Source organism: Monodon monoceros, unplaced genomic scaffold (assembly GCF_005190385.1).
Source record: "Monodon monoceros isolate NGI ecotype Baffin Bay Population unplaced genomic scaffold, NGI_Narwhal_1 Super_Scaffold_11, whole genome shotgun sequence".
NCBI classification, from domain to species: Eukaryota; Metazoa; Chordata; class Mammalia; order Artiodactyla; family Monodontidae; genus Monodon; species Monodon monoceros.
The window spans coordinates 118,843,674-118,865,341 of NW_021703767.1; the positions used below are offsets into that span (position 1 = coordinate 118,843,674).

At 40.9% G+C, this 21,668-nt stretch overlaps 1 long non-coding RNA gene across 1 annotated transcript in view; it reads right to left on the minus strand.

The window, feature by feature from the left end:
• Positions 1–17,045, minus strand: part of LOC114890158 — a 75,839-nt gene extending 58,794 nt beyond the window's left edge. Inside the window, exons 1-2 of the long non-coding RNA XR_003792257.1 lie at positions 16,868–17,045; positions 15,377–15,459 (exon numbers count right to left, since the gene is read on the minus strand). This is a non-coding gene — a long non-coding RNA (uncharacterized LOC114890158). The remainder of the gene's footprint in view (positions 1–15,376; positions 15,460–16,867) is intronic.
• Positions 17,046–21,668: the final 4,623 nt, after the last annotated feature.

The window sequence follows — 21,668 nt, forward strand, 5'->3', positions numbered from 1 at the left end:
TACCATCAGAGTTCTCTCCTGCTCTTTCGGGTCAGCTCTGGTATGCCTAAAACTCTTTCTGTTAATCCTCTCTTGGGAACAAGGAGAGCCCAAACCTTGGGAAGAAGCCCAATTTAAGTCCTCTTGTTTCTAAAGAAAGAACATACATCACAGAAAAATAATACAAGATGCCAATTAATTTCTCATAACAATCTATTATAAGCTTCACATTTGCCAAAGTTAAAGGATCTAATTCAGGGTAAACCAACCATTCCTCTTTAGGACTGATTGTCCTTAGCACTGAGTCACTGCATTTTTTTTTTTTTTTTTTTTTTGGCGGTACTTGGGCCTCTCACTGTTGTGGCCTCTCCCGTTGCAGAGCTGCACCACCAGGGAAGCCCAAGTCACTGCATTTTTTTAAACTCATTTCCTCCACCTCAACACCTTCTCTTTCACAAATTAAGAATTTGGCCCCAGAGAGTACAAATGCTTACAAAACCTTGACCAAGGTCCAAAGTTTGCTCTGGAATTGATGAAACCAGAGTTCCTCTGGAAAACATAACTTATGAAATGGTCTCACAAATTCCATGCAGCAGTCCAGTCACCATTCCTGGGACCACCATGGGGGTTCACTCAAAAATGCTACCTCTGCAATGAAGCTGCAGTCTCACAACCAGTCCCTATTACCAATGGATTACAAAACAAATTTAAAAAATAGAACTTGGCAAGGCAGAAACAGATCAGAGAAATTGGTAGGATTGACAGATTGCTTGGAGGTAGAATCTAGTAATAAGTCAGCAATTATTAAAGACTTGCTAAAGTGGACACAGCTAGTGGATTGTAGGGGTGGAAAAATCCCACGAGTCTTGCTGCCCAGGCAACTCAATTCAATAAATGTGTTCACTACCCACTAGGTGCAAAGTGCTTCATACTTTATTTCATTCAATCTAAAAAATCATCCTGTAGGGTAATATAATGATCATCATGATACATATAAAGAAGCTAGTCCTTGCATTTTATTTTTTTATTTTTTTCCTGCGGTATGCGGGCCTCTCACTGTTGTGGCCTCTCCCGTTGCGGAGCACAGGCTCCGGACACGCAGGCTCAGCGGCCATGGCTCACGGGCCCAGCCGCTCCGCGGCATGTGGGATCTTCCCGGACCGGGGCACGAACCCGTGTCCCCTGCAGCGGCAGGCGGACTCTCAACCACTGCGCCACCAGGGAAGCCCCAGTCAGGCTTCTTGAACACAGATTCTTCCTCATCAAGGTTCCCCATGTAAAGAGGTTTCTGAACATCCTACCCCCAGTGTTTGCCAGGCATGTCTCAGTCCCATCTGAAGCCAGTCCTAAGAAAGCCCCATAAAGATAAACAAGAGGGCCAATATTTATTGGGTTCCTGCCCTAAGTCCTGAGTCAAGTGTTGTTTATATTACTTATCCTTCTCATAAACCTGCAGGTAGCTATAATTATCTTCATTTTCAAATAAGGAAACTGAGACTCAGAAACTTTAAACTACTTGAGACTGTACAGAACATAAGTAAATTTTACCTCAGGTCCTTCTGTCTCTGAAACCCATTGCTAGAGGTTTATGTCCTCCCAAAATTCATATGCTGAAGCCCTAATTCCCAATGTGACTGTATCTGGAGATAGGGTCTTTAGGAGGTAATTAAGGTTAAATAAGTTCATAAGGGTGGGGTCCTAATTCAATAGGACTGTGGCCTTATAAGAACAGGAAGCGATTCTTTCCCCCCTCCCCTCCTTTCCCACATTACCACTACCACCATGCCACCATACACAGGGAGAAGGCAACCATCTGGAAGCCAAGAAGAGAGATCTTACCAGGAACCAAATCGACCAGCACCATGACCTTGGATTTTCCAGCCTCCAGGAATGTAAAATATAAATTTCTGTTGTTTAAGCCGCCAAGACTGTTAGTACAGCTTGAGATGACTAAGACACCCATTCCTTTTCCTCTGTCATCTCATGTGTCTCTCTCAAGTAGCTTCCAGGCCATTTTATTCTACCCACAAGTAAGATTTATACTTATGTACCCTGTGCTGTGTATGGGAAATATAATGATGAGAAAAACCAGTCCTGGCGCCCACCCTCATGGAGCTTAGCAGTCTAATGGAAGAGGTAAACAGGAATTAAATCGTCATACACATATATAATCATATGATTACTGATATTGAGCTCCCTGGCCCCCAAGTCCATCAGGCATGTCTATATAAGTCCAAAGGCAATTGGTGAACACAACTCAAGATTTATTTCTCTTAGAGATCTCACACTCCTGGGTTAATTAATAAATATATATTGGTATTCGTTAAAGAGGGGCAGGAGTCACCTAACCCCACTGCTTGACTCATCCGAGCCTCAGCTAGGGTAAATCTGGATCCTGTGATGTCGCACGTAGTCTCAAAATGAAAATTACTCTGGGAGAGGTACTACCTGACTGTACAGCCACACTAAGGTATAAAATCTGAAAGCAGACACCCCTGAGAGAAATTTTGCCAACAAGGTATGTGCAAATGTTTCCTGTGGTATCATTTTGCCGCAGGCCTGTCGTGGAGAAGAATTATAGCTCCAGAAACTCAACCGGAGTTTAAAGTCTTACTAAGGTAATTTTATTTCCATTGTATAAGTCTTATGTACATTTCAGGTAGTTTCAACCGCCTTGGGAAAAATATTAGACATGAAGTTTGGAACCTTTCCTTTGAAGGAAAACTCTTCATGCTATTAGACTATTTGGGGAAAGGTTACACAGAATGATAAGGAGAATTTTAAGATAATGGCTGCTCAGTGCTCCGGTTTAGAATTTGAGGCTGGGGTTTGAAAAGGCAGAGCTGGCAGAAACTTTATGACCTCTTAAATAAATTATAAGAGAGCACTCTCGCCGTACTTAAAAGAGCATTATTTTTTAGATCCAGCGAGAGTCTCTCTCAAGAGCACTTTACGCCTCTAACTGCTGTAGAGTGAGCAAGGAACCTCATTTCTGAGACACCTGCAATGCAGAGAAGTGGCTGCTGGTTCGAGTCCCAGAGCCTTTAAGGGAGAGGAGTAGCGAATGTGATTGGGTGGGTCATAGAGGCTTGGCTGAGGCCAGCATCATAGGTATTATAGGGCCTGTGCGTTGGTGGGGTGATCTTTCTCTTCCATGGGCTGTAATTTTGTTTCCAAAGGGAAGGCGGAGATGCAGTTAGAAGGCGGTTGGCTCAAATCTCTCAAGCTGTCTTCTTCTGACTTGGGACAGCGAAACACCCAGAGATATGATGGAGAGGAGGTGGCTTTCTCGTAACTGGGGAGGAGATGATGGCATGCCTGGGACGGTGCTCACTCTTAACGGTGAGTCAGCTCATGCTGGACAGTTCCTGAGAACACAGACCCAGGTTTTTATTCATTTGTTTTTGTTTTGTTTATTTATTTATTTATGGCTGTGTTGGGTCTTTGTTTCTGTGCGAGGGCTTTCTCTAGTTGTGGCAAGCGGGGGCCACTCTTCATCGCGGTGCACGGGCCTCTCATTATCGCGGCCTCTCTTGCTGTGGAGCACAGGCTAGGCTCCAGACGCGCAGGCTCAGCAATTGTGGCTCACGGGCCCAGTTGCTCCGCGGCATGTGGGATCCTCCCAGACCAGGGATCGAACCCGTGTCCCCTGCATTGGCAGGCAGATTCTCAACCACTGCGCCACCAGGTAAAGCCCCTAGACCCAGGTTTAATAGCACATCAGTGACAGGCTTCAGTAGGGAAGAAGGGGACTGCCAGTAAGCAGAAGAATCATTAAAATAGCAAAACCTACAAATTCAGTCATGCCATGCCCCTGCTCAAAATCCTTCAGTGGCCTCCTAGTACCCACAGTACAAAACTTCAGCATGGCACACTTCTATCTAAGCAGCTTTCTAGCCGCTGTTGCCCCTTCCCCTATTTGGTGATTCAGGATAACTGCCATACTCTCCTGCCTCTGGGTCTTTGTTCCCATATTCCCTACCTTCCCTCTAACTTTTTTTTTTTTTTGCGGTACGCGGGCCTCTCACTGTTGTGGCCTCTCTCGTTGTGGAGCACAGGCTCCGGACGCGCAGGCTCAGCGGCCATGGCTCACGGGCCCAGCCGCTCCGCGGCATGTGGGATCTTCCCAGACCGGGGCACGAACCCGTGTCCCCTGCATCGTTAGGCGGACTCTCAACCACTGCGCCACCAGGGAAGCCCTTCCCTCTAACTTTTGAGTGTCTATTTGTCTTTCAAGACTTGACTCTAGTGTAATGCAGTCTTCCCTGTCTGAGGGTATTCTTTATCTACCAGGCAGAGCAACTGACCACCACCCTCCACCCCTCCATTCCAGCACTTCTTATCATTTTGTATAATTATTGTTTGCCTTGTCCCAAGATTGTCAGGTCCCATGTTGTTTTTTTTCTAACTTACTAGTTGGGTGACTTTGGGCAAATTACTTAACCACTTTGTACCTCCTTTTTCCTGCAGAAAGGCGGCTACTTATGTCATATATCCTTGCACTTCAAAAAATAAAGGGATGTAGCTAATGTCCAGCCTGGTGATGCCAAAAAGAGGCTGTATATGAAATTCACAACAGAGAAGGGAATAAATCAGAAGTCAGGACTCAAAACTAAAGTGAATCAGGAAAACGAAGCCTCTGAGATCCCTGGAGATATTGGGGAAGACCACAAGGGTTGGAGTTCAAGGCAATCTGATTAAATCTTGAAGAATCAGCTTGTCCCAAGAGACTGAAAGATTTAAGGTTATCTATCCAAGCAATAGCCATGCACACCTGTGTTCCCTAATATGATGCTATTGGTTATATCCTGATGTTCTCCATTCTTCAGCTTTGCCCCAGGAATTACTCTAACTTTTCTCATGCCTTCTGTCAGAGTAAGTCAGTAGTGGTTTAAACAAAATAAATAAAGACACTGGTCAGGCTTTCATGAAGTTTCCTAAAACTCCCCTGGGTAGATGCAAGTGACTCAGCACTAATTCAGCCAGACAGCAGTCTCTTTAGAGTACAGCCCAAGCACTGGGTCTGCCCCTGCACTTTAGGTAGACAGAAGAAAGAGGTCATTCCTCAGGCTACAGACTGGCCTAGATATACCCCAGGACTAGAAACAGTGAATCTCAGCCTCTTCAGCTCCTATAATACCTCTATACCTTGATCTAGCATTATCTTTATATGATAAGCAGATATCATATTCTGAGGTCATTACACTGATATTTCCAAATCCATTAAGCTGATTCCACTTCAGCAGTTGTAGTGCCCTACGAAGGATTACTGTCACTTTCATCTTATAGTTTCTGAAACGTCCTTAAGGGGTGAGTCATGTAGTTAAAATATGAACCTTTGATGTCTCTGGATTAGAGGGATACTGATAATACTATTGTTCATCCAGCTTCACAAAAGTCATATCATAATTGATGAGGAGGTCAGTGACACCTTTATATTCACTATCCATGACCTAAACTATTATGCACAACCTCTTTTCAATGTGTAAAGAACAGCTATAGATCCAACAACACCATAATACATCCTTTGCTACATGATATGTCTTTTTCTAGGGCAGAATGTAGACAGTTAAAGAAGGCAGGCCTTCGATGAAAGACTTAGCACATCCATTGCTCAAGTCCTATGGACATGGCTTCCTTGAATGAAGTTCACATGTTCCTTAAGCTCCACAAAAATGCAAAACATTTTGGGATGGCATCTAAGAAAAAAAGAAGTTTTTCCCCTGAAATGGTCTTTTAAAATCAATAATGATTCTTGACCATTTTCTTGGTCACTTTGGAAACTTGGCACCTTCTCCAGGTTTGAAGGTCAGTTACCTTTTCCAGATCATGACATGTTGCTTCTTGCTAATATTTTCAGGCAAACAATACATAATTTTATGTATATATATATATATATATATATATATGTGTGTGTGTGTGTGTGTGTGTATACATATATACTTAACATCTTCTAAAATAACATTTCGCTAGAAATAGAAAAGATGGTTTCATAGGTGGATAGTTCATGTTGAACTTTCATAGGTGGATAGTTCATGTTGAAGGTTGGTAATGATGTAAATCTTGAGGCTTTCAGGCAGGTGAGGACAAAGTCTATCAATCACCTGGAAAAGGTGGCGGACAGGTGGGAGGCTTCATAGAGGAGAATTTACTTTCATGAGTCCAGCATCGTCTAAAATTAGTATCTTTAGCTTTCCAGGCTCAGACTCCATTTTGCCAGCACACTGAAAGCTCCTCCTTCCATCATGGGGCGGGGCACGTGGGGGATTCATATGAGCTAAGCTCACATCATCATTAAATAAGAGTGAATAATGACACAGACATAGAGGACACGGGGAGGGGGAAGGGTAAGCTGGGACAAAGTGAGAGAGTAGCATTATGTATACACTATCAAATGTAAAACAGATAGCTAGTGGGAAGCAGCTGCATAGCACAGGGAGATCAGCTCAGTGCTTTGTGACCATCTAGAGGGGTGGGATAGGGAGGGTGGGAGGGAGACGCAAGAGGGAGGAGATATGGGGGTATATGTATATGTATAGCTGACTCACTTTGTCATAAGGTAGAAACTAACATTCCACTGTAAAGCAATTATACTCCAATAAAGATGTTAAAAAAAAAAAGATAGAGTATTATTTCTCTCCTACGTAAAATAAGTCCAAAGTTGTGAACCATGGCTGGTGTAGTGGTTACACTTACCACCATGGACCCAAACTCTATCTCTCTACTCCACTATTCCTATCATTTCCTTCCATTATCAGAGCTGCCTCATTATTCAAGATGCCCAGGATGTCCACATTCCAGGAAGATATACAGAAGAAGAGGTAGAGAGCAAAGAACGAGCATGGGAGTTGTCGGTCTTCTTTTTAAGGAACATTTTGGAAGACCCATCAACAATGATTGCTTACGTGTCACGAATAACTGAAAATGAGGCCTGGGTATTTCATATTTTACTGATTCCACCTGGAATAAAATTGGGGTCCAGTTAGTAAGGTAGAAGTGGAGAATGGAGATTATTTCATGACTAATATCTCTTCCACAGATATATAAATCAGAATATCAAGTTACTGATTTACAGCAAGAAATATTACTGTGTTATATTAAGGAATGGGAAGAACTGGGATGAAAAGTCAAGCCATTAAGTAGGAGCTTCCTGCAGACATATAAATGGAAATTACCTTGAATTGATCCCAGTCAAAACAAGTGACCACAGTTAGAGGAACAAGACAGAGCAGAAGTCAAAGCCAATAAATAAAGCAGGACGAACAAGGAAAGGAATGTCAGTGTCACAGTACATTAAGGAAACAGAAGCAAGAAAACCAAACCAGATCAAAACTCAAAGAATGTATAAAGGGAATAGATTTGCAGAGGTAAAAGTAATTGTGCTATAACAGTTTCTCAATCTCAGTGCTATTGACATTTTAGGTTGAATAATTCTTTGCTGTAGGGAACTATCCTGCATTGCAGCATTCTTAGCCTCCACCCACCAGACGACAGTCACGACAATCAGAAATGTTTCCAGACATTGCCTAATGTCTCCTGACCTGAGGAGAGCCAAATCACCCCCTGCTGGGTATCACTGCGCTAGAAGATTTTTTATTGTTCTAACAGTTTCTGTAGTTCCAACTCTGAGAGTGCCTTAAAGGCAGAGTCACTGCTTACATTTCATGTATCTTATCTCAGCAGATGTGACTCTCAGAAGCACCAATGGTGGCATCAAGGAGTTGGGGGTGACCTAAGAGATCTATCACTAGGGAGGGGGTCAATAAAGTGGTGTGGATGCATGCTCTGGAATCCTAGGCAGCAGTTAGAAGCAAAGAACTGGATGGATATACAGCAACATGAGTATAACTTTAAAAATTAAGGGAGATCTAGAGAGCAATTTGCATAGAAATTTAAAATACAGATACACACAGAAAAACATACAGATTTTACAAAGATACAGACCTATTGGAGGACATATAGGAAACATACAAGAGTGAGTGCCTATGTCGGGGACTGAAAATAATAAGGGGAAAATAAAATTAAATTAAGGCTAAAGTTTTAAATAGTACAATGAGTTAGTATGCCATGAATTGAAGAGTATAATTATATCAGCTCTCAACACTTGTTGTCCAAAAAGAAAGAAAGGAAAAATGACACTGGATATCTCAAATTCACATTTTCACTAGATGGTTAACATATTGTCATGGTGGAGGCCTTCCTGGCACTGAGCAAACTCATCATTCACAGATAAGTTATGCAGCAACTTGCTGATAACTTCCTAAGTATGATATAACTCCTAGGCTTTAAGTTATGTGAATAATCAAGAACTCATGACAGGAGGTGAGCTGAAGTTCTACAAGACTAACTGAGCTCCATTTTGATCACTTTTTTTTTTTTTTTGCGGTACGCAGGCCTCTCTCTGTTGTGGCCTCTCCCATCGTGGAGCACAGGCTCCGGACGCGCAGGCTCGGCGGCCATGGCTCACGGGCCCAGCCGCTCCGTGGCATGTGGGATCTTCCCGGACCGGGGCACGAACCCGTGTCCCCTGCATCGGTAGGCGGACTCTCAACCACTGCGCCACCAGGGAAGCCCATTTTGATCATTTTAAGTAATCAACAATTTTGTCAACATTCTTCACGTAGAATCTACAGTCTTCCTTCCTGAACTGGACACAGAACATTGGCATATCACTCTTTGGCCTGATACAGCAATTGTTACCACTAAACTCTCTCTCGGATAATGGGGAGTGTCCAAGACTCTAACTGTTGACCGACATTAGCCCCTCTCAGGTTAGTAGGTGATGGTAGAGATGACGTTTCAGCCACAGATGGCTCAGCTGTTGAAGCTTCTCCTCCATTTTGTTATCTTACAGTGATGCTGTCCTGCTCCTTTCTTAAGCCATTCATTACAAATGGCCAAAGGCATTGTTACATGGCTTCATCATAAACTCAATATGCAAGATCAAAGAATGGGAAAGATCTCCATGAATTTCAGTGCTAACACAGAGGTATAATGTTGCAAGAGTGACATTAACACCCACAGCAGGCTTTGATGGTCCTATGGTAACTTAAACCTCTGAATGGTAGCTGGTTGTTGCAGACAATGGATGCACCACTCATATCCCTTCAAGAAAGGACTCCTGCCCAGCTGCAAAGCCTGTGATTAGTAGAGAGCCTCTAGCTTTTATGTCCTTTAGGACCTCCCTTAAGCATTACCCTCAAGGTCTCACTCTAGCCAGGAAAGACATCAGTCAATGATTAAGCAAGGCAGTGGGGCCTTGCCATTTCTGCCCAGTGTGAGACTTCTCTAAAAGGCAGTCTCTGCTCAAAAATCCCCCCACTGAATTAGCAGAGTTTTCTCAGTTCTGCATAGTTATCTGATGCCTTCCATCTGCCAAACCCTATTTCTTCTCCTTTTATTTTGACAAGTGTTTTTCCCCCACCAAAATCTTTAAAACTTCTAACTTCATCTCAGATCTGCTTCCCGGAGAATCCTATTTGTGACAAGGGTGGTGCTGATGAAAGTGTCATTTACATATTTTCATATTTCTGGGGAACTTGGTAAGACTCTATCAGAGGGGAAGCCTGAAAAAAATCCTAAAATCATATTAAAAATGTGTGTATGCATATGTGAATTTTTCTAAAGACATCTTAGCATTTAAAAAGAGTCTTTTGAGATTTTTCTTTTTTCTTGAGGAAGGCCTGTATCACTATGAACTTCCCTCTTAGAACTGCTTTTGTTGCATCCCATAGATTTTATAAGGTTGTGTTTTCATTGTTGTTTGTCTCGAGGTATTTCCTGATTTCATTGTTGACCCACTAGTTTTTAAGTAGCATTTGTTTAGTCTCCATGTGATAGTATTTTTTCTCATTCTTTTTTTTTTTCCTGTAGTTGAAAAGATTCTTAAAGGTGTCTGTCACATAGAATGATGATTGTCAACCCTCCCAATATTCATCCTTACCTTCATTTTTAGCTGAAAACAGAAATGTCAGAATAAAGACTTCCCTATCCACCTTCCCTTGCAGCAAGGCATCAACAGATGACCATGTTACTAAATAAGAAAAAGAGATTATCTCCATCCTCTTTCCATCAACATGATGGCTGGGGTTTGACCAGCCATCTTGGAATATGAGGTGGAAATCAAGTGTTGAAGATAACAGGAAAATAAATTAGAATCCTTGATGATCATGGAGATGACATTCTAGTTACAGATTGCTTAGGTTTACAGGAAAAATAACTACTACCTTGTTTAAGCCATAGTTATTTGAAGTTTTGGTCACTTCCAGCTGAATTTAATCCTAACTGATCCAAGGTCCATGATACCAAAAAGGTTAAAAACTATGCAATAATTACTTAAATTAATCTAATGGCCAAAGGCATTGTTACATGGCTTCATCATAAACTCAATATGCGAGATCAAAGAATGGGAACGATCTCCATGAATTTCAGTGCTAACACAGAGGTATAATTTCTTGAGGTCGGAACTATCTCTTGTTGTACTATACTGTACAACACTATACCTGGCACCTCATTGAAATTCAGTGTGTATTTTGATCTTGAAAAACATATGGTAAATATCTGAGCCCCATGTATTGTTGGGAGCTGCATGCTTTGGCCCAAATTTTTCCATTTAATTTGTTTCCAAATTGAATGAAAGTCTCTCAGGCTATAAATCCCAGGAGGCGGGTTTTTGTCATCAAACTGTTGAATATGTCCCAAGATATCTATTTTAACCTCAGAATCTGGTCTGGTTCCAATATTATTTCAGGGTTGATTTAAACTGTATACAATTATCCAGCTTTTTAAAATGGAATTTCCTTTTTATAATGGAAAAGATGTTCCCTTTATTGAATCTCTGTACAACAACTGAGCAGATGACAAGCAGTCTGTTCCAAGGTAGGGCTTTGGCTGGGAAACTACCACACATTAATGAGTGACCCTTTTCTCTACACTGGCCAAATCACAATAGCCTAGGAATTCAAAAGAGCTTAAACAAGAATATTGAAAGTTGATATCTCATAATAATCACAACAAAGAACATTTGAAAGTTTCAAGTTTTGGTATTCACCCACATCTTATTCTCAATCTATTTCCCACTATCCCACTAGATATCAACTCCAGGTTACATATGAGGCTTAAAAATCTCCCCAGTTTTCTACTGTTGAATCCACATATGCCATTAAGATAAAACAAGCTCAGTTTGAACCAAGAGTCTCTGCCTAGTTTTATATCTTATGGGGAAAATCTGAAATTTAAGTAAAGCAATCATTTCAGGAAAGGCTTTGGAAATGAGTACTTTTCCTTTTATGGCAAATTGTTCCAGTCACTTCTCTGTTCTCTGGCAAGTCTAAACGACAGCTTAACCGCTTTTGTACTTTGTTCAAATCTTGGGTAAGAAAAGTTATTCAAGGACATAGATCTAATGCTTGAAGTTCCAGCACTTTCCCCAGAATGAATTACAACCTCTGCAAGATGCAGAAAGAAAGTTATAAACCCCTAATGTCTTAACTTCCTTCCATGCCACCCTGGTCACCACAAAAGCCTCTTGAGGCTGGCAGGCTGTGTCAGCAAAGTCTCACAAGTTTCTGCCTGTGTTGACTCTGCCTGAGGATTCTAACAGGGCAGCCATCCCAGAGCCTCATCAGTTGTGTCATGTTTGGCTGCGGTTCATCTTGTGCTGACACAGACTTGAAGATGTGTCAGCCGTGGCAATGTTGTCTTCTTGGAGTCTCACATGGTGCTTGTGACCAGGCTGCAGAAATTGCCAAAGAAAGCCTTGCACATCAGTTATAATTTTAAAGAGAGGGAGAGAAAATTGCACAGAACTGCTTAAGCAGGCCACACCCTTGGAGAAGCAGCGTGGAGCCGGGCTGACTGGGTTTGAATCTCAGCTCTGTCATTATTCACTGTGTGATCCTAAATAAGTTACTTAAGTTACTTGCCTCTCCATGCCTTCCTTTCCTGATCTGTAAAGTGAGGATCATAGGACCTAACTCTTAGGTCTATTATGAAGACCAAAGGAGTGAAAATTTGTAAAGCAGCTGGAACAATGCCTAGCACATGGTAAGAATTACATAAATGTGTGGGACTAACATATACACACTACTATATATAAAATAGATAACCAACAAGGACCTACTGTATAGCACAGGAAACTATACTCACTATTTTGTAATAACTTATAAGGGAAAAGAATCTGAAAAAGAATATATATATATATATATGTGTGTGTGTGTATATATATATATATATATAAAACTGAATCACTTTGCTGTACACCTGAAACTAACACAACATTGTAAATCAACTATACTCCAATTTAAATAAATAACTTATAAATAAATACATTTTTGTTTGTTTCACCCATTAGAAGATGCATCCGAGTCCTAGTTTCTTACATAGAAATGGGCCTTTAAATTCTTGTATGGCTTCTCATAAGATTTCAGTCCTGTTTTTAATTCCCAATATAAAATGCATCTCACATAAATAAGAGCCAGTGTAGCTCATTTCAGCTGATTTCTACAGTATCATCAATGAACAAGGCACTGGGCTTTGCAGAGTGTGGCATGGCAGGTGAGCCACAATGCCCGCCCTCAAGGACATTATAACCTACTAGGAGGAATAAGAAATTATATGATCTTAATCAAGTCACTTAACCTCTCTCTCTGAGCTTGGTTATGCATGTCCCTGTCTATAATTACTCTCAGAGGTATCTTCCAGCTTTAACAATTTATAAACCAAATAACTTAAAAGGCTGAAAGCAATAAACTACAGGAGAAATACAAAGTATTATGAGGGCCCACAGGACGGAAGATTATTTGTTAATGTTTCTCCAGGTTTAGTTATCATATTACACAGACTGTCTCACCTTAAACTGTTGGTCCTTCTGTACTAATTCAAATTGTTTAAGGCATGGTGATTAGGTCTGGGAAGTATTCTTTAGTACAAACCAGTACAATTTAAATCATGAGGTATTTTCAATTTTTAATTCCAGAGCTTTCAGTTATAGAGTTTATGGAGCAGAAGTTCTTTTCTTAACAGTGACAGGGAACGTTTTGCACCTGGCCTAAGCCATACAGGTCTCTACCTTAGGGAGTCTACATTGCTCTGACTCTGGCTCTCGCCAACTTATGCAAGAGCTCTGGCCCACGGTAAACTCCCTGTCTGGGGCATCCTCAGGCAGGGTCTCACATGTGCTCACCTCCAGCCTACCCACCACTGTCCAGGCTGCTCCCCCAGACACTGCTGTTAATCCACTCAGCTTTGCTCCTTAGACCATCTGCTGTGCTTATCGGGATATAGCCGTCTCCCCGTACTCAGCTGGGACCAGCATCTTCAAGGCATAATGTTCACTGCGATGCTAATAACAGTTTCACCAAACACCCAGGCTGCCTTGTGTTGCCTCCACCTAGAGGACCCCTCCCTGGAGGTCCCTCAGACGCCACAGTCCCACACAGGTGCGCTCCTGGTCTGCCAGGTATCAAAGTTTGTGTTCATTATAGCACAACGGGAGGGAATCAGTGCTCTCACTCATGTGAAAAACGATTAGAATGGTCCCCAAAAGGAATGTGTCTTGGGTTCAAAATAGTTACAGAGTTCTTTTGGGTGTTAGTTACACATTGCTCTTCCTCTCAAGGGCCCAAACATGCTGTCAGTGATTCGGGGATAATCACCACCCTGCACTAGCTGGGTGTACCCTTCCAACGGGAAAGCCCTGGCCAGCAGGCCCAGCTGGCCTTGACAGGCTTCTCGCTTTAGGATGAGACCTCCCTGGGAAGGCCCTTCCCTCTACACACAGACCTCTGTCAGGACATTCACCAGTTCCCCCACATGCCTAGATGTTTCTTAAACTTGGCAGTGAACACAGGTTAAGTCCTTTACCAAGCATCTCCTCAATCCTCAGGAAATAGCCTTGAAATGATATTGCTCAAGCTTTGAGAAGAATACTTGATATAAGTCAAATCTTCAGGTAAACCTCTAGAGAGGCAGCTGGACAAACTTAAGAGGAAAGAAAAATGTGAAGGAAGTGTGGCATCTTGCTAGTTATTCGTCCAAAATCCATTCTGCCCTTCTTCCAAATTATGAGAGTTTAGTAGGGCTTGCGTTTGCCCAGCCAGGACAAAATTACCCAAGCTCCCTTGCATTCAGGAGGCACCACATGGCTGAGTTCTCGCCAACTGGACATGAGTGAAAGTGAGGTGGGTAACACTTGTGCTATTTGCTTAAAATGCAATCTATACTTCCCTCCCCCTCCCCCCACACTGAGAGTAACCAAGCTTCAACCAAGGGAAAATGAAGCAAAGATGTGGAAAGGAAGGAAGGAAGGAGGGGAGGGAGGGAGGAGGGATGGAGAGAGAAAAAAAGAGTTACTTTCTTAAGCTCCAGAGTCTGTAGACTGAGATGAATACCTACCACAATTGCTTGTTTAGAGACAATGTTAACAATACTGTATTATATACTTGAAAGTTGCCAAGAGAGTAGATCTTAAATATTTTCACCACACACACAAAGGTAATTACATGAGCTGATGGAGCTGTTATCCATACTGTAATAATTTTACAATATATATGTGTAGCATATATATATTGTACACCTTAAATTTACACGTTATATGTCAATTAAATCTCAGTAAAACTGGAGGGGAGAAAAGAGACAATGGTGGAGGCACACAAGCAAGATCAACAACATTAGTGTAAGGATATCTCTTGAGAGAAGAAAACCTCTTTCCCTGTGAGCTGAATATTTACGCTATCGGTTCTCAAACTTCAGTGTGAGTGTGAATCACCTGGGAAATTTGTTAATATAGTTTCAGAACTTCCATCCCCTAGGATTCTGATTTCAGTCAGTCTTTGGTGGAAGGCCGCCACCACAGCTGCAACATCAAACACCCAAATATACTTTCAATGGCTGGAAATAATAGGATCATTTATTATCTCCCAGCCAAACTTTACTTCTAAGATGCTCTTGTGAGAAAATAACATTTCCTATATTTTCTTATAAAAAGTATTTTCGACAGAGTATGAATTGTTATTTCAATACTTTTATAATTTGCTTGTTTACAGTTCTTCTTATGATCAAAACTACAAAGAAATGTCATTCAATCATCTCCCCAAATTGTTCTACATTCCTAATTATAGAAGCCTAATTATGAGGTTCCCTCCACCTCTCTCCGCCTCAATGACCAAATCATTCATGGAAAATAAAACTGTGTGATGTTTAAGACCTTTTGATATTAGAACCATGATAATATGATATTAGTCCGTATTAGAACCAGACTTGACAAATCATAAGCTTCCTATCTAACCACTTATTTTGGTACAACTTATCTATAACTCATTAATAAGATATGCTGCTGATTCGGTACTTGTCTCAACTTCTAAAGTTCATGGTAGAGTAGATTTAAGCCATCACTCACCCAAGGCAGGGTCCTACAAGTTACCTCGACCAGGCTTTCTCAAAGTGTGGTACCTGGAGCAGCAACAGCAGCAGCAGCATCACCTGGAAATGTGTTAGAAATGCAAATTAAGCCCCAGCTCAAACTACTAGGGGTCTTTTCAGGTAGTTCTGTGGCTCAGGAGAGTCTGACAGCCCCACCCTAGACTTCTCTCTCTTTTCTGCTTTTTCTGAACAGTAAGCGTAGCCCATCACTGTACTTCCCTATTTTTCACATCAGTCCCATTCTTTCCCATATCCCAGTCCAATCCCTTATCATATTTCACCCATGCTATGGAAGAAGCTTCTGTATGGTTTCCCTGTCTTTAATCTTTGCTCCTTCTGCATCCAGCCTTCACTAAGAGTCAAGAGCTAGCCTTCCAAATGCTAATTTGCACATGAATTTTCCTAACTAAAGTTCTTCAAATGCCTGCAGAATAAAATCCAAACGCTTTAACTTGCTGTCATAAAAGCCCTTTATTATCTGGCCCGCCTTCAAGGCCGTGTACCTTGAAAAGCAACACTCCTTTCCCCATTCTCATGTCTCTTGACCCTTGCATATATTGTTCCCTATGTTTGATGTGAATTACTTAAACCGGAAACTTGGATATATAAAATAATATTATTCTCATCTATTTACTAAAGCAGAGTTTCTTCTTAATCTTCCTCACTCCAACTACTGCCCTCATCTTAGGCACAATGTACAGCAAAGCAAAATTCTACTTATTCATATAGACTCAGTAAAGTCTCCCTTCCTCTGAGCAGCCTCCCATGATCACTCGCAGCAGATTCAGTTGCTGTGTCCTTTTAGCTCCAATGCACTCTCTAAAAGAACTATTCTGAGGCCTCTCCTGGACCATTACAGTGTATAAATATGATGCTCTTTCTATTAAGTACAGGGACGATGTCTTGTTCCTCTCCAGCACCTCTGGACCACAGTACATGGTCCAAAGACACTAAATGATATTGTTGATTGGTAAAACCAATGAATGAAGGAAGGAATAAATGAATATCAAACAATATGTGGTAAGGAAAATAGCTTGGGCCTTGAAGTCATTTACAACCTGGATTTCTATTTTCTGCTATATTACTTTCCAGGTGGCAAACCAGTGGCCAGCAAGAAAATATTTTCCAAGGATGTGTCTTACTGGGTCAGCACAGTATTTTAAAACAGTTTAAGTGATTTGAGTTGAGTCATGTACCCCCTCTCCAGTACCTAGTCCCCACCATCCATTTTTGTCTTGCTTCTACCAGACTCACACATTCATGTTACCATCTGGGCTCATGAAGGCATGTGAGTCAGCCACCAGGCTTATCTGCTTTTCTGGACCTTGATTCTCAGCTCCTATTTCTCAGCTATAGCTCTTGCACTCCATCCCAATTGCTGCCCAAGTCCTCCCCTTCACCTCCCACTGGTAGCCTTAGATAATGTATGTATACATTCCAGGACTCTCAGCATCTCTTTGGCACTCACCTTGGGCCTCTCTGGCTGAGTTTTTAAATCCACTGTTTCTCTAATTTGATGCCTTCTCACGGTCCCAGTTCAGGGTTCTCTTATCCTCCAAGGCATGTAGGGTGATCTTTAGGGCACAAACACCAGCTCTGACACATTCAAACTGGGTGACCTTGGAAGAGTATTTCTAAGCCTCAGTTTCCTCATCTGTAAATGGAAAATCATAGCTTCCTTGTAGATTTGCTGGAAGAATTAAATAATGAGAAGGAAGAAGTTAAAACTTTGAACGTATAGTTTTGGCAAACTAGAAGGTCTTTATTAAACTCTCTCTTCTACAAGTTGGTTAAACCAACACTAGCTCCAATAGCATAACTAAAGAGGTATTTATTAGTGAGCTGCTCTCGTGTGTTAGTCTGTTAAAATACATTATTCGATGAATCGTTACAGAACAACAATCATAAACTGAGTTAAGTACTGTTAGTCCCATTTTACATAAAAGGAAAGTGAAGCTCAGAAAAGTTAACATGTTTGCCCATCATAATAAATGTTGTACATCAGTAAGGAATGCTTTTGGCTACAAGCAATGGAAGTTTTTTTTTTTTTATCACATTATAAGGAATCAGAAAGCTGATAACCCCAGGATTGGGTCAGTGATTCAACCAGATAGGGGTGCAAGTCGGAGTCCTGGCATCTTCTTGTTCTCTGCTTCTTGGTCAGAAGATAACTACAACCATTTTATCCATTTACAGATGCAATACAGGAAGAAGTTGGGCTGCTGGCAAAAAAGAAAATGACTTTCTCCTCATGTTGTTCTGTCTTTTTTAGGAAAACATTTCCTATCAATGCCCTGGAGCCTTCCCCTTACAGCTTAGTGGACAGAATTGGGACATACAACTTCTTTGGAAGAGAGTCTGGGGAAGCTGGAACCTTACTTTCTCAGCTGCTCTGTGGGAAGTTGGGGAGAGGAAAGGAAGCTGGGAAAGGCAGTTGGGTGAGCCAAACACGTGTCTGCCACAGGTGGATTGGGAGAACAAGGATTCCATGCAAGCCTGTTAGGTTTCAAAGGCTACATCCCTGTCACTAGTCTATACTATATCTTGTTACATGAATGTAAACTATTTTATAGGAATTTAACATGTTAGTAAAAAAAATCCAAACTGTTTCTATTTCCATTCTGAACTCTTTCAAAAAAAAAAGCCTGATTTCTCTCTCTGGTGACCTATGATAAAAATGGCATGTTATAAATAAACCATTGTACCTTTACGGAATAGAGATACTAACTTTCTTGAAAATATGTTTTCCTTTTGATATCAAAAATATAAGTGATGTTATAAAGCAGGAGTCATCAAATTGACAACTGACTTCAGATAAATTTAAATTGGAGGAGGATGGATTCTATGCTTTTAAAAGATCCATTTTATATTTTTGATCATAAATTCATGTAACCTAGGTAACATGTTTCCACTACATCTTTCAACCAAATATGTCTTCAACATTTTCAAGTTTCAGCCAGAATCTTATTCCAAAGGATTTTTGTGTTTGTTTGAAGACTACAGTTGCATTTCAATTTATTTTAGCAATCCACTGACATTTATCAAAATGTGAATATATAGAAGACTAGAATATTTTAATCAAAATTTTTAAAGATACACATTTACTTATTAAATCAATTTCACTTTTGAAATTTAATTCAAATCCAAGTTTTATTTCAGTTAAAATTGCTAGTCACTCAGTTTTGCAGGAAATAACTGTATTTGATTTATTAAAGGCAAAAAGAAATGAATGTCTGTTTATCTAAACATTAGCAAAGAGGCTAGGTTAATTACTTTAGGGCATAAGAGAACAACCTCCTCTTTTAGTCTAAAAACTCACCATGATTAACTATACTAGTTGTCAATGATGGAGTAGTTTCTCTGGTTTAGTATTTCCCATTTTGATTTATGGAATCATCTTTTCTCTGTTATGAATATATAAGGAAGGGGTGGATTATAAATATTGTGCTCAGATTTGTCATCTAAAAACAAGACATTTATATTATAAAAGACCACTAAAGCAATTTTATCTGCAGGGGTGCTAAAAACTCTGCCATTAAAGAAATAAAAAACCTTCAAGTATCTGATAGAAACAGTTTATACTGGAGATGTTTACAAAATACTGACTGAATGCCAAGTATGATTAGATTATTGACCTCAGAACTGCCTGATGAGCGGTACTAGTATAAGGCTGCATTCGTTAAAACTGCATTCAGCTCTTTGCAACAGAAAACCAACTAAAAGTAGCCTCACTATATAAGAGTGTACTGTTTCACACAACCAGAAGTTGAGAAAAAGCAGTCTAGGGCTGGAATGGCACCTGAGTGATGTCATCAGGGGCCCAGATCCCCAAATCTTAATGTACAGGCCTTCATCCTCATGGTCACAAGGTAGCAGTTTTGGCTGCCAGGTAATCAGTCTCATTCCAGGTAGGATGAAGAAGGAAGGGAGGTGTGAGGTCTGACCAGTAGTCCTAGGAACACCACTGTGAAATTTTATAACATAATTTTAAGACCATCAATTCTAGTCCCCTAATTTTTTCTAGTGAAAAAAAAAAAAAAAACTCAAATGCTTTGTGAGATCAAATGGCTTTCCCTAGGTGGCCCAGCTAGTTATACTTAGAACAAGAATAAGTCCTTTTAGTCCTTGGGCTAATGTCATTTCTATTGTACCCGCTCCCCCCCCCCAACTTTCTGGCTATTGGGTAGGCTTCCTTTGGAATGCTAAATAATGATGGCACTGGAGACCACGCTATATCCTGAAGGAGAAAGGTAAGGAGAAGGTTGGGTCACTGACTTATGAGAACTTTTACCATATGGCTACCAGACCAGCAGAGCATCCTTCTCTATAACCCCATCCTTCTCTATCATCCAAATAATCAGCTCTTGGCTCCTTGGCATCAAAAGACAGAGCATAAAGAGATCTTGAAGACAGCAGTGATCACAATTATGATGACCATGGTGGTGAAGGTGGTGGAGATTATATGGTGAAGGGAGTGGGAGATGAGGAAGGAGGAGGAACGAGGATCCAATTCATTTTAACATGGAAAGGTTCTTAGTGTCTATTTTTCTTAGCTTTGTGCACCACATCAAAGCACAGAGACGAACGCAAAGGTCTTATTTGACATCCATTACTACATAAACAGAGAAGAGAGCTCATAATTATCATTGAAATTATACAGGTGGCCTAATACTTTAACCACTACCAAGCAGATTAAGTAGTTCTGGTTTGATTGAGATGAGTACTGAATTCTTGTCGTCAAAATAACTGGGTCATGCAGCCCAACAGGACGACTATCGTCTGAGAGTGGAGCCGTGTAGTCAGAAGAAGCGGAAACCCATCCTGCTATGTGTGACGGCAGATGGCCTCAGCATGCCTTCATGCTTGGTCAAATGTTATTAATCTATGACCAAAGAAGCAGGTGGCAACCAGAGACCGCATGATTTCCTTCACAAGTCACCCGAGCCACAGAAAAGTATGAATTGTATCAACGTGTTAGACTCTCCATACTGCTTATTTTTAATAATTGTACTTTTTAAGCAAATGGAAATGAGGAACTGACATTTTATCACCGTTTTCCTGATGTCTATGAAGGGCTCCATAGAATATTTAAGTGAATAATCCCTCACTCAAAGACTCACTGTTCAAACGTAATTCTAAAATAGGACATTAACTCCACATTTAAAGAAAAATTCATTAAATCTGAGTAGTTCATTGCCATGAAAGGCATGTGATGTTTTACAGCATGAATAGGAGTTTCCCCAGTACGAAGCATTCAGCCAAACATTTCGCAGATTAACATGCATTAGGAATGTAAATTATTCTAAACCAAAGACTATTTCCTTTGTGGTTCACTTCTGTGCAGCGCTAGATATCACCCTAGGGCCTGATACATCAATATCTCCCTGAATCTTCCTGGAGGAAGGGTCCTAATAGGCCTCAGCAGTTCACACTGGTATATTTCGTTAAAGCAGTTAAAATACCAGCATTGCAAATTAAAACCTTAAATTTATTACCTACACTTATTAAAATGCCATTGTCAGATGTTACTCAGCAACATCCCAACAGCTTTCCTTTCATATCATTATTTGTATTACTTAAAGCCATTTAAAAACGAAATCCCATTGCAATTTATCTTTGTGCTTAGATTGGTGGTCTAGCTTAAAAAGAAAAAGCAGGAAAAAAAACCAAACAAACCCTCAATCCCTTTACAAATGAAAATTGCCTTCTTGTGCTCTGAACTAATTTAATCTGAATTGTTACCTCGGCAGAAGCTGCATTCCAAAGAGAGAAATCTCATCCCAAGAGCTAGAGGGTTATCTTACTGATGCGTCTGGTGCCCTAATTCATGAGACTCTGAAACTCTGGACTTACCACTCATAGCTCACGGCCCGCAGCTGCTCCCTTTTATTCAATAAATTCTGCAGTGGCAAAGCAATATGATAATAAGCTCAACCCAGACGAGCGTCCAAGATAAATACCGAGCGACGACATAAACCTTTAGGAATTGGAAAGGAGCAGCTGTTGGAGATCACGGGAAACTTCCTGGAGTTGAAGTTCGGGAGGTAGGAGGGAGGGGAGTTGGAGAGACAGCACCTTTATTTCACCCAGTTTGCAAAGGGAAAACACAGCCTTCCAAAGCAAACAGCTCTGAGTCTTAAGTGTAATGTGTTTTTTTTCCCATGTGCATGATGCCCTAAATCTGTTTATTTGTGTTTCAGACTCACCTCTGCAAAAAGAAACACGTGGTTGTTAAACTTTTATATTTGGAGCAAAATGCTGAATGCTCT